Below are 15,884 nucleotides of genomic sequence, written 5' to 3'. Positions count from 1 at the left end.
AGATTTCGTCACATCTAGTATCTCAAGTTTATTTTCTCTTATTGAAACATTGTTTTGCTGATTTTAATTATGAATTCTAGTAGCTAACTTTTCATATTTGTTGGGATTAAAGGGGATCCTACCCCAAACTTTTAGTTGGTTAATTTATATTTCGAATCGTGATTTGTTCTTGGTTATACTATTGTTTTATTGTGTTGTTGAAGTATAGCTAACTTTAACAACGTTTTTATATCGCGAGTGAGTTCGAGAGAATAACTTGTGATAGGAATGAGTAGTATAATTCGCGGATCTACAATTTACATAGATATATGAAATTGGATACGTGCCGATAGTTATAGTCCTTAGGGTCGAAAACTAGGGGATTTCATAGATCGAAATGCGATTCGCTCTTGATAAATAATTAAAGACATTTAATTACTTCATTGAGTAGAATTAGTTTGGCATAGCTCGAGAGAGTGTGTTCAATTAAATAGGGAATCCTGTCGGGAGCGTAGAACACGATCGATCGAATTAATTAATTAATAAGGGGTAGGTGAACCAGAATTCCCAACAAATCCATTTATCATTGAAACTTAATCAATTGATCTAGCATTCATATTTGAATAATAATTTCTTGAACTTGTTTATTTAGTTTTATTAAGTTTTATTAGTTACAAAACAATCACTCAAACTTCGTTGCTAAAGTTTTAATCACTAGAATAATAATTGTTAAACACAGTCTTCAGTGGAACGATACTCGTACTCACGTACACTATTCTATTACTTGACATCGTGCACTTGCGATCAAATTTTGAGCATAGATAAACATATTTTTATTGAGGATAAAACAGTGCAAGTTTTGCTCGATCAAGCGCATTCATTCAACTTTTAACTCGCAACCAATTATTGTACTTTATCATCTTTATAGCTCTATCATCTCCTTTTTTTTTTCATTGTCCTTTAACTTTCACCCACAGATTTATCGGGTGTCTTCAATGCCATACACTTTTCCCTTTTTCGTTTTCTTTGTCCCTTTTTTTTAAAAAAAATGATTTACCAACTCCTTCAAACATTTTTCTTCAACTCATTGGAGTATCTTGAATATTTCAACTTGTACAGAAGGTTTATTTCTCTCAATCGTAAGTAGGAAAAACGTGTATAGGCTAACATTCAGGTGGTTGATGTGGGACATTGAATAAATTACGAATTGGATCTAATTGTGTGTCATTGACACATACCATTAGATTTTTATAGGCTCAAGAAGGGTTATTAGAGACAATAAATGATGTATCGGGTAGGCTTGAAAGGCTCAAACAGTCCAAAGATCGCCTAAATCATCCCTAAGTAACCATCGTTCGTATTTTCGCTTCGAGGGCTAATCAGACGAGTTCTAGGTTTTTTTTAAGCTCACTTTGCACCAATTCACCATCAATGAGCAAAAGTCTAACCACGTGCATGGAATGAAATGACAATACAAAACTAGTTCATGTCTGACTCTATCTTTGAAACTACGACTCCTCTCATTCAATAATAGTCATGAAACGATTTTCCGGGTGATCAAAAATTAACAAATTAATCCGCTTATCAAGAAAAACAAGAATTCTTTCCCTAGATATAGTCTCATCCTGCGTGAAAAGTGTTGTTAAGTTCTGTGAAACGATGTGTAACAAAACTGGCCCACCCCCACACTTTGAAATTGACACTGCCCTCAGTGTAAAGCAATGAAAAATGAACTAGCAAGACAATTAAAGCAAAAACACTTCCCTGGAAAAATGTCGAGTAAGTGGTGAAAATAGGGGAGAAATCATCAACTCCTGAAAAGAACAACATCGAATACACAAACAAACGTAAAAAAAGAATAGGAAAGGCACACAAGCACACAGATAAACCCAAAAGAGAATAATCATAAAGAATAAGTCACATAAAATCAAAAAACATATGAATGAAATGCTCAAAATGAGAAAACCGATATAATCCTCCACAAGTCCTAAAATAATGAAGATAAACTACTCGTCGTCGGAACCCACCTCCAAATCCTCAAGGCCATCCAGGGTGGATCTGTCAAAATATGGCGCATAGATATCATCTGAATATGACTGCGTCCTGGCATGGTTCTCGAGTCGAGCCAATCGGGTGCGCAAGTCTTCCATACAGTCAAATATGGCCGAGAAGACCTGACGAGTACCTCTCGGGGCGCGCTGTCTCAAGGGAAAACTAACTCGAGGTGCTGCTCGGGCATCCAATTCTGCTTCTTCCGCCACTTGATCTTCCCAAACTCTCTCATCGGCCGGGAGGCACTGGTGGGTCACTGGGATGGGGACTGATATGGCGACTCCCGGGATTACGGTACCAAGCACCCTGCCGGAAAATGAAATACATGCCCTGCATGGCCTGGGCTGTGAACATCTGTGTAGAGCTGGGGAGGAAGGAAATCTCACCAGTGAGATCGACACGGTGGGCCGCCAAAATCCGGGAGATGATGATAGGAAAGGGGGCATATGGCGTCTTATTATTTGTGGGATCAATATGGGCGACCAAACGCATATGGGAAATCATGATCGAAGCCACCGGAATTGCAGGAATGACCCCCAATAAATTCAACATCTTGTCTATGATATATAGATCCATATGGCGGACCTCATTGTTTACGACCTTCCTCGGAATGAGGTTTACTCCCGTGAAGTAACAGATAAGGCGATCAAGCAGCGGGAGGGACGTCGGAAGGAAGCTGGAGCAAGAACCGGTTTGGGATGGAAAATATTGCACACGACTCCGAGCATGAGGGATTCGGAAAGTGATGTCCGACAAGAAAATATCCAACTGATTGAAAACCACCGGAGGCCCATCATTGGGGACATTCAATATAGCGGCCAGACATCTGCTGGTTAACTCAATCGTGACCCTTTTGACGTAAGTGAGAATATGTTGCATCTCGGTCTTGTCTTTTTCCTCGACATTCGCATAGAACTGCCAGATCAATTCGGGGTAATAGGGGCCGGTGATGTCCAGTAGAGGTCCCCAACTGAATTTATCAAATTTTGCCCTGAGTGGCACCTCGTGATCGATCTGTGGATGAATTGAACGTTCAACAATAACGGAGTTCTCATTAAGCGCCGAGCACCACTCTAAATTTTCTCGGCTTGTAAATCGAGATGTATCAAATGCTAACCTGGCGGAACCAAAGGAGGAGGAGGCGCCGTCTCGTGCGCGCTTACTAGTCTGTTTGCGAGGGGGAATTCCGACTCAATCAAAAGAACCAACACACCAACCAATCTTATTCACAACCACCCAACAACTTATCCCAAAGAAAGCACTCAAAGTGGTAACAATTAAACTCATGCACAATCATAGTCCAACACCCAACCAATAACTGAAATAACATGTAATAATCATACGGGTGGCACAAAATCACCAATGCGGATAATCGGATATGGGAATGAAGGTGTAGCCACGCTTACCGGAAAGAAAATAGGAGGTTATTGCACAGTGGTGGAAGGCGGCGGGAGGTGGCAGTTGTACGGCGGTGGTGTTGTGAGGATGTTGGTGGTTGAGGTGGTGCTCGGTGTTGAAGGAGCTGAGTGGTGGTGGTCAGCGGCGGGAGGAGGGATGTACGATGGTTGTGCTGTGACGGCAGGAGGCGGCGGTGTTTGTGTAGGAGGAGGGGAATCGAATTTATGGATTTATGGATTGGGAGGCGGAAGTCGCGATTTTATTCTGAAACTTTCAAAAAAAAATATCCTACATGGACCTCGTAGTAGGGTCCATGTACAAGTCTGTGTGTATGCGTGAAGATGAAAATTCTGGAAGTGGTAAACACGGACCCCATGTAGAGGTCCGGGAACGGGTTCGTGTCAACTCTGGAAGTCGGAATTTTGGGAATAATTGGACACGAACCCTATGTATGGGTCTGGATACGGGTCCATGTCGACTCTGGAAATCGGTACTTCAAACTAGACACATATTTCGAAACCAGGAATGTACAATTCTATAAAGCTACATATCAACATTGAAACTCGATCAAGCACACAAGATGCAAGAATTGTACAGAAACTCTCCTGGCCTATTTGACGTTCTCAGTCCGCTGGTCACAATAAAATCCCCCACACTTGAGAAATCCCACCACTAGTGAATAACTTACATGCACCACCATTCACTTTGATTAGCTCAAGAGATATGCATAAAACAAAAAGAAAGAAAAATAAATTAAAGATGAACGAAAAAAATAAAACTAAACACTGGGTTGCCTCCCAGCATGCGCTAAATTTATAATCAATAGCCCGACAATATTCCCTTTTTTCAATTTGGATCCTACAGATCCACGGTGGTCGGCTCATCGGGCATAGTACCACAATGATAAACCTTCAGCCTATGTCCATTCACCTTGAATGCTCCAGTTGCTTCACTAGTGTTCTCTACTGTCCCGTAAGGGAAATGTAACGCCCCGAAAATTTAAATGTCCACGCGAACCATATGCATGCGATTATTAAATTCCTTTGTATTTTAATTAAATGTTTTAATTGCATTACTTAATTATGTTGTGCATAATTGCATGTTTAAAATATACTTTTCTACATGATTGCATTAAAATGTATTTTTAAAGGTTATTCGAGTTGCGATCGAGAAACGGAGACCGAGAGCTGGAAAATAGAAAATGTTTTTAATAAATAATTATTTTTAATTATTTAAAATAAGGATGACACTTTTTCTTATTTTTGAAAATAAGGGGTTTTGAGGTGATTTTATACGCCGGGACGTAAATTTTATCGGTCTTGGTTTTTCAACAAAAATGCGAACTTTTTGGTAACCTGACTATTAAATTCACAAACTTATTTTAACAAAACTATTTTAAAATTTTAATTAAATTCTAATTAAGACTAATGGTCCTACGTGGTAAGCTTATTAGGCCTAAGCCTTAATTAGTATATAATTTATGAAACCCTCCCCAAACTTTTACTTATTCACGGCCACACACTCCAAACAAGAGCAAACTCTCCCCACCCCCTTATACACGTTACACACACTCATATTGGTTGGGAGGAAAATATAGAGAGCTTCAAGGATAATCAAGCCAAGGTTTCACTCCGTTCTTCGTCGTCAACGGTTTTTCGTGCGTATATAACGCCATATTCTCTTTTTACTCTTCATCACACCATATTATGTATTTATGTTTGAATTTGCTTGAAAAAAAAGTTGCAACTATGAAGATTTTCGGATATGCATATTGTGTGATTTTTAAAACATGTATTGTGATCCAAAAATCATGAATTTCATCTACCTAAGGGGCTGCCATGATTAGGATGTGTTAGGGTAATGTTTTACACAAGTTTTAAGGTCTTAAAACACGCCTAAAAGGCTGCACACGATAACAGAAACCAGATGGAAACAAAGGGAATAATTTTGGAACCAACTTACTGTCATGTATCTGGAAGGGCTCGATTTCATGGGTTAAGGGTGCTGGGTTTGGTCTCGGCATGTGCAGGGCTAGCTAGGGTCATCATATGAGTAAGGTAAGAGTCCTAGCCACGCTAGGACTCTAAAACCAGGAGCTGGGAGGAGTCCTTACCAAGAAGGACTCCACCCGAGAAGCATGGGAGAGATGCGCAGGTGTGCAGTTGTGCAGGGAAGAAGGGGCTTGGTCTGGGGGTTCTTGGCTGGGCTAGGTCGACTCTTTAGGGTCCTAGGAGGGTGATTAAGGGCCTGGACAAGGGCTGGTGCGGCTAGGTTGGCTGCTGGTTCAAGAAACGTGGTGATTCACATAGCAGCAAGGGTGACGCGCGAGGCTACTATCTGGTGCAGGGCTTCGTGCGCGCGGTCAGGGGCTGGGCTAGGCTTGGGTATTGTCTGGGCGTTGTCCAGGGATGCTTAGGGACAGGTGGGTTTGGTGGTGGCTCGGATGGGACAGTCCTGGTTGGGTTAGGACTCCTAGACATGCAAGGAAGCACACACACACACTCGCACAGAATTGGTGCTTTGGTCCAGGCGAATTTGAGAGACTGGGGGCTGGTTCCTTGGGTTGGGCTTGCACAGTAAGGTACCTAGATGGGTTGGCTAGGTTTTGGCTTGAGGTTGCTCGGGCGTGGCTCGAGTAAATTAGGATATGGCTCGGTGTGTTCGATAAAGGGTCAAAAACGAAAATTAAAGAAGTAAAATTGAATCCATGGGTCCATGGGGGTGACTCATGACTTGAAAGAGTAGAATAAATACTCAAAATGTTATGTTTAAAATTTGGGATCGAAACATGGAGTTTTGGATTTATTCTTGATTTAATCGCCGCAGGAAACGCTAATTAACGAGTTACTTGAAACGCCTAGTTTTAAGCTTTATAAAATTATGAAAAATTAGGTTTAAGCTTAAATAATTATTATAAGTCTAAGTTTTTAATTTGGGAATTTTATATTAAGGTTTGGTTTAATTCGGGATTAAAACGCATTAATACGTCCCATTTAAAGATTGATTTAAAAGTCCTCAATTTAGGCTAAATAAAAATATGAGAAAATTCATGTATGCTTAAATAATTATTTGGGACATCTTAGAGTTAATGAAATTAAGAAAATGTCAAAAACGGAAAATTTTACGTTCAGGGGTAAAACGATCTTTTTACACCTAGAAATTAGTAAACGTCATGGCAGTGCCCTAAATGATATTTTACATGCTAATATGATTATTTTTCATGGTTATAGATGTTTATGAATTTTTATATGATAACATGTCAATTTTAAATGTCTATGAATTTTTAAGATGTTAAAATGTTTATTTTAATTGTTTACGGATTTTTAATATGTTAAAATGTTTATTTTAAAATGTTTATGTTTTTTTATGATTTTTATATGTTAAAACGTTTATTTTAAATGTTCATAGATTTTTATGGTTTAATCTTTGAGATTTAAAAGATATATTGCATGCTTGGTTTCAAAAACTAAAACGATATGTAAATACATGATTTTTATTAAGTGAGGATAACATGTTGAAGGATGTGAAAGGATTGTGACTACTACATGTTGGAAATGTCGTGAGGGTTATGGTCCCAGTGGGAGCCCGACGATCGTGTTTCCTTGGATATGGATACGAATACGAATATGTGATACGAATACGAATATGTTAATACGTAGGCCAGGGCCCAGTTAACCGGTGAGAGTGTTGCTGGTGTGCCCCGCCGCCCAGTACTGTGGTTTTCTTTAGATGGATCCATCGCCCAATATGTTTAAGAATACGAGTCACAATCACGATCTGAATTCAACAAACACGAACATGAACATGAACATGAATATGGATATGGATATGAATATGATATGTTTATATGATTATGTTATGAAAATGTTTAAGTTAAAGTTTATGCATAAGATTATGAAAATGTTTTTAATAGTTTATGCATCATGAAAATATTTACGTTAAGGTTATGTTTTAAGTTTATGCATCTTCATGAAAACGATATTTTAAGTACAAGTATTTTCACTGTTGATTGTGGTTTTATATGTATTACTCGTTATCAAGAATATGACGTATTGAGTCTTTAGACTCACTAGGTGTGATTGATGCAGGTGATTATGATAATTATGATAATGGAGGTCTTGATGGTTGATCTGACTGGACTGATGGTGCACATAACCCGAGGACCGACGCTAGTTTTCCGCACTAGTTATTATTTATGATTTTAAGTTATGTTAAGAATATTTTTATGACTTTTAATTATTTATGAGTGGTTTTTGAGAGGTTATAGTATGGGCTATTTTCTTTGATTTTTAAATGTTAGTTAGTTAATTTATATTTAAAATGATATCAAAAAGATTTTATGGTTCGGCCGATGCTATGCGAGGTTTTAAAAAAAAAATTATTTAGTACGTTTTTAGAAAACGAGTAGCAGACGTTTCAGTTGGTATCAGAGCAATGGTCCTGTAAAGGGTTGTGTCACCATCAGCGCCGGAAAGATCAGTCGTCAAGCCTCAAACCTGTAAGTTTACATGCTTTATATGATTTTATGATGTTACCTGCATAAGTACATGAATTATATGTTTACGTCACATGTTTAATAGTTTTATGATAACATATGATTTTTATGCTTTAGAATTTTTATATGTGATACGATATGAAATAAGAAATTATTTGATTATTAAGGATAAGCGAATTTCGAGGACGAAATTCAATTTAAGGAGGGGAGATTGTAACGCCCAAAAATTTAAATGTCCACGCGAACCATATGCATGCGATTATTAAATTCCTTTGTATTTTAATTAAATGTTTTAATTGCATTAATTAATTATGTTGTGCATAATTGCATGTTTAAAATATACTTTTCTACATGATTTCATTAAAATGTATTTTTAAAGGTTATTCGAGTTGCGATCGAGGAACGAAGAACGAGGGCTGGAAAATAGAAAATGTTTTTAATAAATAATTATTTTTAATTATTTAAAATAAGGATGATACTTTTTCTTATTTTTGAAAATAAGGGGTTTTGAGGTGATTTTATACGCCGGGACGTAAATTTTATCGGTTTTGGTTTTTCAACAAAAATGCGAACTTTTTGGTAACCTGACTATTAAATTCACAAACTTATTTTAACAAAACTATTTTAAAATTTTAATTAAATTCTAATTAAGACTAATGGACCTACTTGGTAAGCTTATTAGGCCTAAGCCTTAATTAGTATATAATTTATGAAACCCTCCCCAAACTTTTACTCATTCACGGCCACACACTCCAAACAAGAGCAAACTCTCCCCACCCCCTTATACACGTTACACACACTCATATTGGTTGGGAGGAAAATATAGAGAGCTTCAAGGATAATCAAGCCAAGGTTTCACTCCGTTCTTCGTCGTCAACGGTTTTTCGTGCGTATATAACACCATATTCTCTTTTTACTCATCATCACACCATATTATGTATTTACGTTTGAATTTGCTTGAAAAAAAAGTTGCAACTATGAAGATTTTCGGATATGCATATTGTGTGATTTTTAAAACATGTATTGTGATCCAAAAATCATGAATTTCATCTACCTAAGGGGCTGCCATGATTAGGATGTGTTAGGGTAATGTTTTACACAAGTTTTAGGGTCTTAAAACATGCCTAAAAGGCTGCACATGATAACAGAAACCAGATGGAAACAAAGGGAATAATTTTGGAACCAACTTACTGTCATGTATCTGGAAGGGCTCGATTTCATGGGTTAAGGGTGCTGGGTTTGGTCTCGGCATGTGCAAGGCTAGCTAGGGTCATGATATGAGTAAGGGAAGAGTCCTAGCCACGCTAGGACTCTAAAACCAGGAGCTGGGAGGAGTCCTTACCAAGAAGGACTCCACCCGAGAAGCATGGGAGAGATGCGCAGGTGTGCAGTTGTGCAGGGAAGAAGGGGCTTGGCCTGGGGGTTCTTGGCTGGGCTAGGTCGAATCTTTAGAGTCCTAGGAGGGTGATTAAGGGCCTGGACAGGGGCTAGTGCGGCTAGGTTGGCTGCTGGTTCAAGAAACGTGGTGATGCACATAGCAGCAAGGGTGACGTGCGAGGCTACTGTCTGGTGCATGACTTCGTGCACGTGGTCAGGGGCTGTGCCAGGCTTTGGTATTGTCTGGGCGTGGTCCAGGGATGCTTAGGGACATGTGGGTTTGGTGGTGGCTCGGCTGGGACAGTCCTGGTTGGGTTAGGACTCCTAGACATGCAAGGAAGCACACGCACACACTCGCACAGAATTGGTGCTTCGGTCCAGGAAAATTTGAGCAACTTGGGGCTGGTTCCTTGGGTTGGGCTTGCACAGTAAGGTCCCTAGATGGGTTGGCTAGGTTTTGGCTTGAGGTGGCTCAGGCGTGGCTCGAGTAAATTAAGAGATGGCTCGATGTGTTCGATAAAGGGTCAAAAACAAAAATTAAAGAAGTAAAATTTAATCCATGGGTCCACGGGGGTGGCTCATGACTTGGAAGGGTATAATAAATACTAAAAATATTATGTTTAAAATTTGGGATCAAAACATGGAGTTTTGGATTTATTCGTGATTTAATCGCCGCACAAAACGCTAATTAACGAGTTAATTGAAACGCCTAGTTTTAAGCTTTATAAAATTATGAAAATATCGGTTTAAGCTTAAATAATTATTATAAGTCTAAGTTTTTAATTTGGGAATTTTATATTAAGGTTTGGTTTAATTCGGGATTAAAACGCATTAATACGTCACATTTAAAGATTAATTTAAAAGTCGTCGATTTAGGCTAAATAAAAATATGATAAAATTCATGTAATCTTAAATAAATATTTGGGACATGTTAGAGTTAATGAAATTAAGAAAATGTCAAAAACTGGAAATTTTACGTCCAGGGGTAAAACGGTCTTTTCGACCTAGAAATTAGTAAACGTCATGACAGTGCCCTAAATTCTATTTTAAATGCTAATATGATTATTTTTCATGGTTATGGATGTTTATGAATTTTTATATGATAACGTGTCAATTTTAAATGTCTATGAATTTTTAAGATGTTAAAACGTTTATTTTAATTGTTTACGGATTTTTAATATGTTAAAATGTTAATTTTAAAACGCTTATGTTTTTTTATGATTTTTATATGTGAAAACGTTTATTTTAATGTTGATGGATTTTTATGGTTTAATGTTTGACATTTAAAAGATATGTTGCATGCTTGGTTTCAAAAAATAAAACGATATGTAAATACATGATTTTTATTAAGTGATGATAACATGTTGAAGGATGTGAAGGGATTGTGACTACTACATGTTGGAAATGTCGTGAGGGTTATGGTCCCAGTGGGAGCCCGACGATCGTGTTTTCTTTGATACGGAAACGAATACGAATACGTGATACGAATACGAATATGTTAATACGTAGGCGAGGGCCCAGTTGACCGGTGAGAGTGTTGCTGGTGTCCCCCGCCGCCCAGTACTGTGGTTTTCTTTAGATGGATCCATCGCCCAATACGTTTAAGAATACGAGTCACAATCACGATCTGAATTCAACAAACACGAACATGAACATGAACATGAATATGGATATGGATACGAATATGAATATGTTTATATGATTATGTTATGAAAATGTTTAAGTTAAAGTTTATGCATAAGATTATGAAAATGTTTTTAAAAGTTTATGCATCATAAAAATGTTTACGTAAAGGTTATGTTTTAAGTTTATGCATCTTCATAAAAACGATATTTTAAGTACAAGTATTTTCACTGTTGATTGTGGTTTTATATGTATTACTCGTTATCAAGAATATGACGTGTTGAGTCTTTAAACTCACTAGGTGTGATTGATTCAGGTGATTATGATAATTATGATAATGGAGGTCTTGATGGTTGATCTGACTGGACTGAAGGTGCACATAACCCGAGGACCGACGCTAGTTTTCCGCACTAGTTAGTATTTATGATTTTAAGTTATGTTAAGAATATTTTTATGACTTTTAATTATTTATGAGTGGTTTTTGAGAGGTTATATTATGAGCTATTTCTTTTGATTTTTAAATGTTAGTTGGTTGTTTTATTTTTAAAATGATATCAAAAAGATTTTATGGTTCGGCCGATGCTATGCGAGGATTTTTTATGGTTCGGCCGATGCTATGCGAGTAGCAGACGTTTCAGGAAAATTTGTGTGATGGTGTATGGTCCTGACCACCATGAACGCAACTTGCCTGGAAATAACTTCAGTCGAGAATTGTATAACAGTACCAGTTGTCACACCACAAATACTCGATGGACGATTTTCTGATCATGCCAGCTTTTTTTTTTCCTTGTAAAGCTTGACGTTCTCATAAGTATCCAACCTAAACTCATCAAATTCATTCAGTTGCAGTACTTTCTCATCACCTGTGGCTTTAGCATCAAAATTCAAGAACTTAGTAGCCCAATAAGCCTTGTGTTCAAGTTCTAAGGGTAGGTGACATGACTTTCCATACAATAATCTAAAAGGAGACATGCCAATGGGAGTTTTAAAAGTAGTGCGGTAAGCCCAAAGTGCATCTTCGAGTTTGCTAGACCAGTCTTTCCTTGAATCCCCGAAAGTCTTCTCAAGAGTGCGTTTAAGTTCTCTGTTCGGTACCTCGACTTGGCCACTAGTTTGAGGATGATAAGGTGTGGCCACCTTATGTCCAACCCCATACTTAGCCAACAGACTGTCAAATTGACGAGTACACAAATGAGTACCCCCATCGCTAATAATGGCTCTAGGTGTGCCAAAATGAGAGAAAATATTTTTCTTGAGAAATGAACGACAACCCTAGAGTCATTAGTTTTGCATGCAAGTTCCTCTACCCACTTAGACACGTAGTCTACAGCCATCAAAATATATTTGTTCCCCAAAGAAACTGGGAATGGACCCATGAAATCTATAACCCACACATCAAATATCTCACACGCCAAAATACTATTGAGAGGCAATTCATGTCTCCTAGAAATATTACCCGTGCGCTGACAATTTGGACATTTTGTAACATATTCACGCGCATCCTTAAACAGAGTAGGAAAATAAAAACAAGACTGGAGGACTTTTGACGCAGTTCTAGTTGCCCCAAAATGGCCTCCGGCCGGACCAACATGAGAATGAAACAAAGTTTCACTTACCAAATTTCACTTACCTATTCTTAGGGAATACATCTACGGACTATACCGTCTGTACATATTCTAAACAAATAAAGGTCCTCCCACAAATAATATTTCAAATCTGAGAAAAATTTATTCTTTTGCTGATAAGTAAAGTGGGGAGGAATGAACTTACTGGATATATAACTAACAAAATCGGCATACCACGGTAAACTGTTGACCTCAAAAAGTTGTTCATCCAGGAAATCATCGCGAATAATTTCATTACCTTGACTTGGATTCTCCAAACGCAAGAGATGGTCTGCAACTTGGTTCTCTGTCCCCTTCCTATCGATTATCTCCAAGTCAAATTCCTGCAACAGAAGAATCCAGCGAATTAGCCTTGGTTTTTCATCTTTTTGGCCATCAAGTATTTCAAGGCTGAATGGTCAGTGTGCACTACAACTTTGCTCCCTATCAAATATGATCTAAATTTATCAAGAGCAAAAACCACAACAAGAAGCTCCTTCTTTGTAGTGGCATAGTTCAGTTGGGCAGCTGACAGTGTCATAATAGCATAGTAGATGACATGGATGCATTTCTCCCTCTCTTGCCCCATCACTGCCCATAGAACTGCGTCGCTTGCATCACACATCACCTCAAATGGTGACCCCCAATCAGGCGCTATCATCACAGGTGCAGTGATCAATTTCTCCTTCAAAACCTGAAATGCCTGCACACACTCATCGCAAAAACCAAAGCACACATCTTTTATCAGAAAATTGGTTAGTGGCTTAGTAATGCAAGAAAAATCTTTTATAAAGCTTCTATAGAACCCTGCATGTCCTAGAAAACTACGCACTCCTCTGATGTTTGTTGGGACTGAGAGTTTCTCTATTACTTCAATTTTGGCCTTATCAACTTCAATCTCTGTATCTGAAATTTTGTGCCCCAACACAATTATCTCTCTCACCATGAAATGACATTTTTCCCAGTTTAAAACCAAATTTGACTCCTCACATCTCTCCAAGACTTTAGATAGGCTAATCAAACAAGTATCAAATGAAGAGCCAAAGACAGAAAAATCATCCATGAATATTTTAATAAAATCCTCAATCATGTCATGAAAAATTGCCATCATGCATCGTTGGAAAGTTGCTGGTGCATTACATAGACCAAATGACATTCTTTTATATGAAAAAGTCCTGTAAGGACAGGTAAATATGGTTTTCTCCTGATCTTCAGGGTCAATGGGAATTTGTATTACGAGTGACATCATTAAGTTTTCTATAATCAATGCAAACACGCCACTCTGTAACAGTTCTTGTAGGAATTAACTCATTGTTCTCATTCTTTACGACAGTGATCCCACTTTTTTTCGGAACAACTTGTACTGGACTTACCCACCTACTATCATAAATCGGGTAGATAATACCTGCGTCCAGTAGCTTTATCACCTCTTTCTTGACCACCTCTTGCATAGCTGGGTTTAGATGCCTTTGAGGTTGGGCAGATATCTTGTGGTCGGCCTCCATCAGAATTTTGTGCATGCACATGGATGAACTGATCCCCTTTATGTGTGCAATAATCCAACCTATGGCTTTGATATTTTTCCTCAGAACTCGCAACAACTTTTCTTCTTCCGTCCCTGTCAAAGTAGAGGAAACTATCACTGGCAGTTTATCGTTATCAAGAAAAAATAGATGTTTCAAGTGCGAAGGAAGATTTTTAATCTCTAGGATTGGGGTTTTTTCAATGGATGATTTTAAAGGTCTTGGGACATGCCCAAGCTCCACAATCCTAGAATTTACCGTTTTTGAAATAGGTCTGCTTGCTTCGAGATAATGAATACATTCGTCCAGCTCTTGACTTCCCAATTCTTGCGGGAATGAATGGGTCAAACAAACCGCCAAAGCATCCTCACAGATTAGTCCCTGCAAACCACACTCAACAAACTCGTCGGTAGCATCAATTCTAAAACAATCAGATGTATCATTGTGGTATTTGATGGACTGAAAAACATTGAATATCACACACTCATCATTCAGTCTTAAAACTAGCTCACCCTTATGCACATCTATCAAAGCCATTCCAGTGGCTAAGAATGGTCTCCCTAAGATAAGAGAAATCACTCGATCATCCTCCATGTCTAACACAACAAAATCAACCCGAAAGATGAACTTGTCAACTTTTACCAACACATCCTCTACAACTCCCCTATGGTATTTAATAGATCTATCAGCTAATTATAGGAAAATTGTAATTGGATTAACTTCACCTATTTTCAGCTTCTCAAAGCATGAGTACGGCATCAAGTTAATACTTGCGCCTAGGCCACATAGAGCTTTACTAAAAAATGAAGTTCAAATGGTACAAGGAATAGAGAAGTTACCTGGGTCCTTAGCTTTTTGAGGCAACTTATTTTGTAAAATTGCATAACATTCCTCCGAAAGCTTCACTGTCTCAAAATCCACCAATTTTCTCTTGTTTGATAGAATTCTTTAAGAAATTTTGCATAGGAGGGCATTTGAGCTAAAGCCTTTGCAAACAGGATATTTATGTGCAGCTTTTTGAAATTCTCCAGGAATTTTGAAAATTAAGTATCAAGTTGCAGTTGCTTTGCTTTTTGAGGAAACAGGAGTGAATTACTATCAATAGTGGGGTTCGAGTTTAGAGACTTACCTTTCTCATTTGCGTCCTCAGACCTTTGCTTGGATGACCCCTTTTCTTTTACATCTTCTTCAACATAAACTACTTCTTGCTTTATGGGATATGTCACCGTGACTGGATTGACACCCTTCGGATTCTTTTCTGTGTCACTAGGTAATGAACCCGGAGCTCGTGTAGCCATTTGTGTCGCCAACTGCCATAGTTGAGTCTCTACCCTTTGCATAATGGCATAATGATTTTGCCATCTCATCTCATTCCCAGCTATGTACTTGGCAAGAGTATCCTCAAGATTTGATTTGCTATCTTGTGGCTTGAAACCGAGTGGCATAGAAGGTCCCATAACTTGCGGAGGTTTAGGTGGTTGCTGAGGAGGCTTTTGTTGTATAGGATGTTGCGGAGGATTGAAATATGGTTGCTCAACAGGATTTACTGATGTCCTCCACCCAAAATTCAAATGATTCCTCCATCCCGGGTTATATGAGAAACTTTATGGATTATATTTTTGCCGACCTTGGTTTCCCACATAATTCACTGAGTGCCCTTCAAAGCACTGTATTCCCTCACAAGACATATCTAGCATGAATTGCATGTCGCTGGATGATCCACCAACTATCTCAGCGTTTCCTTGAATTTGATTTACTGGCTTGATTGGTATTGATCTATTTGCTTGTAACTGCGCCATCTTAAGAGTTAATCCATCAAGCTTTGCTGTGATT

This window comes from Primulina eburnea, chromosome 16 (genome assembly GCF_022965805.1).
Source record: "Primulina eburnea isolate SZY01 chromosome 16, ASM2296580v1, whole genome shotgun sequence".
NCBI lineage: Eukaryota > Viridiplantae > Streptophyta > Magnoliopsida > Lamiales > Gesneriaceae > Primulina > Primulina eburnea.
This window is presented reverse-complemented; position numbering follows the sequence as displayed.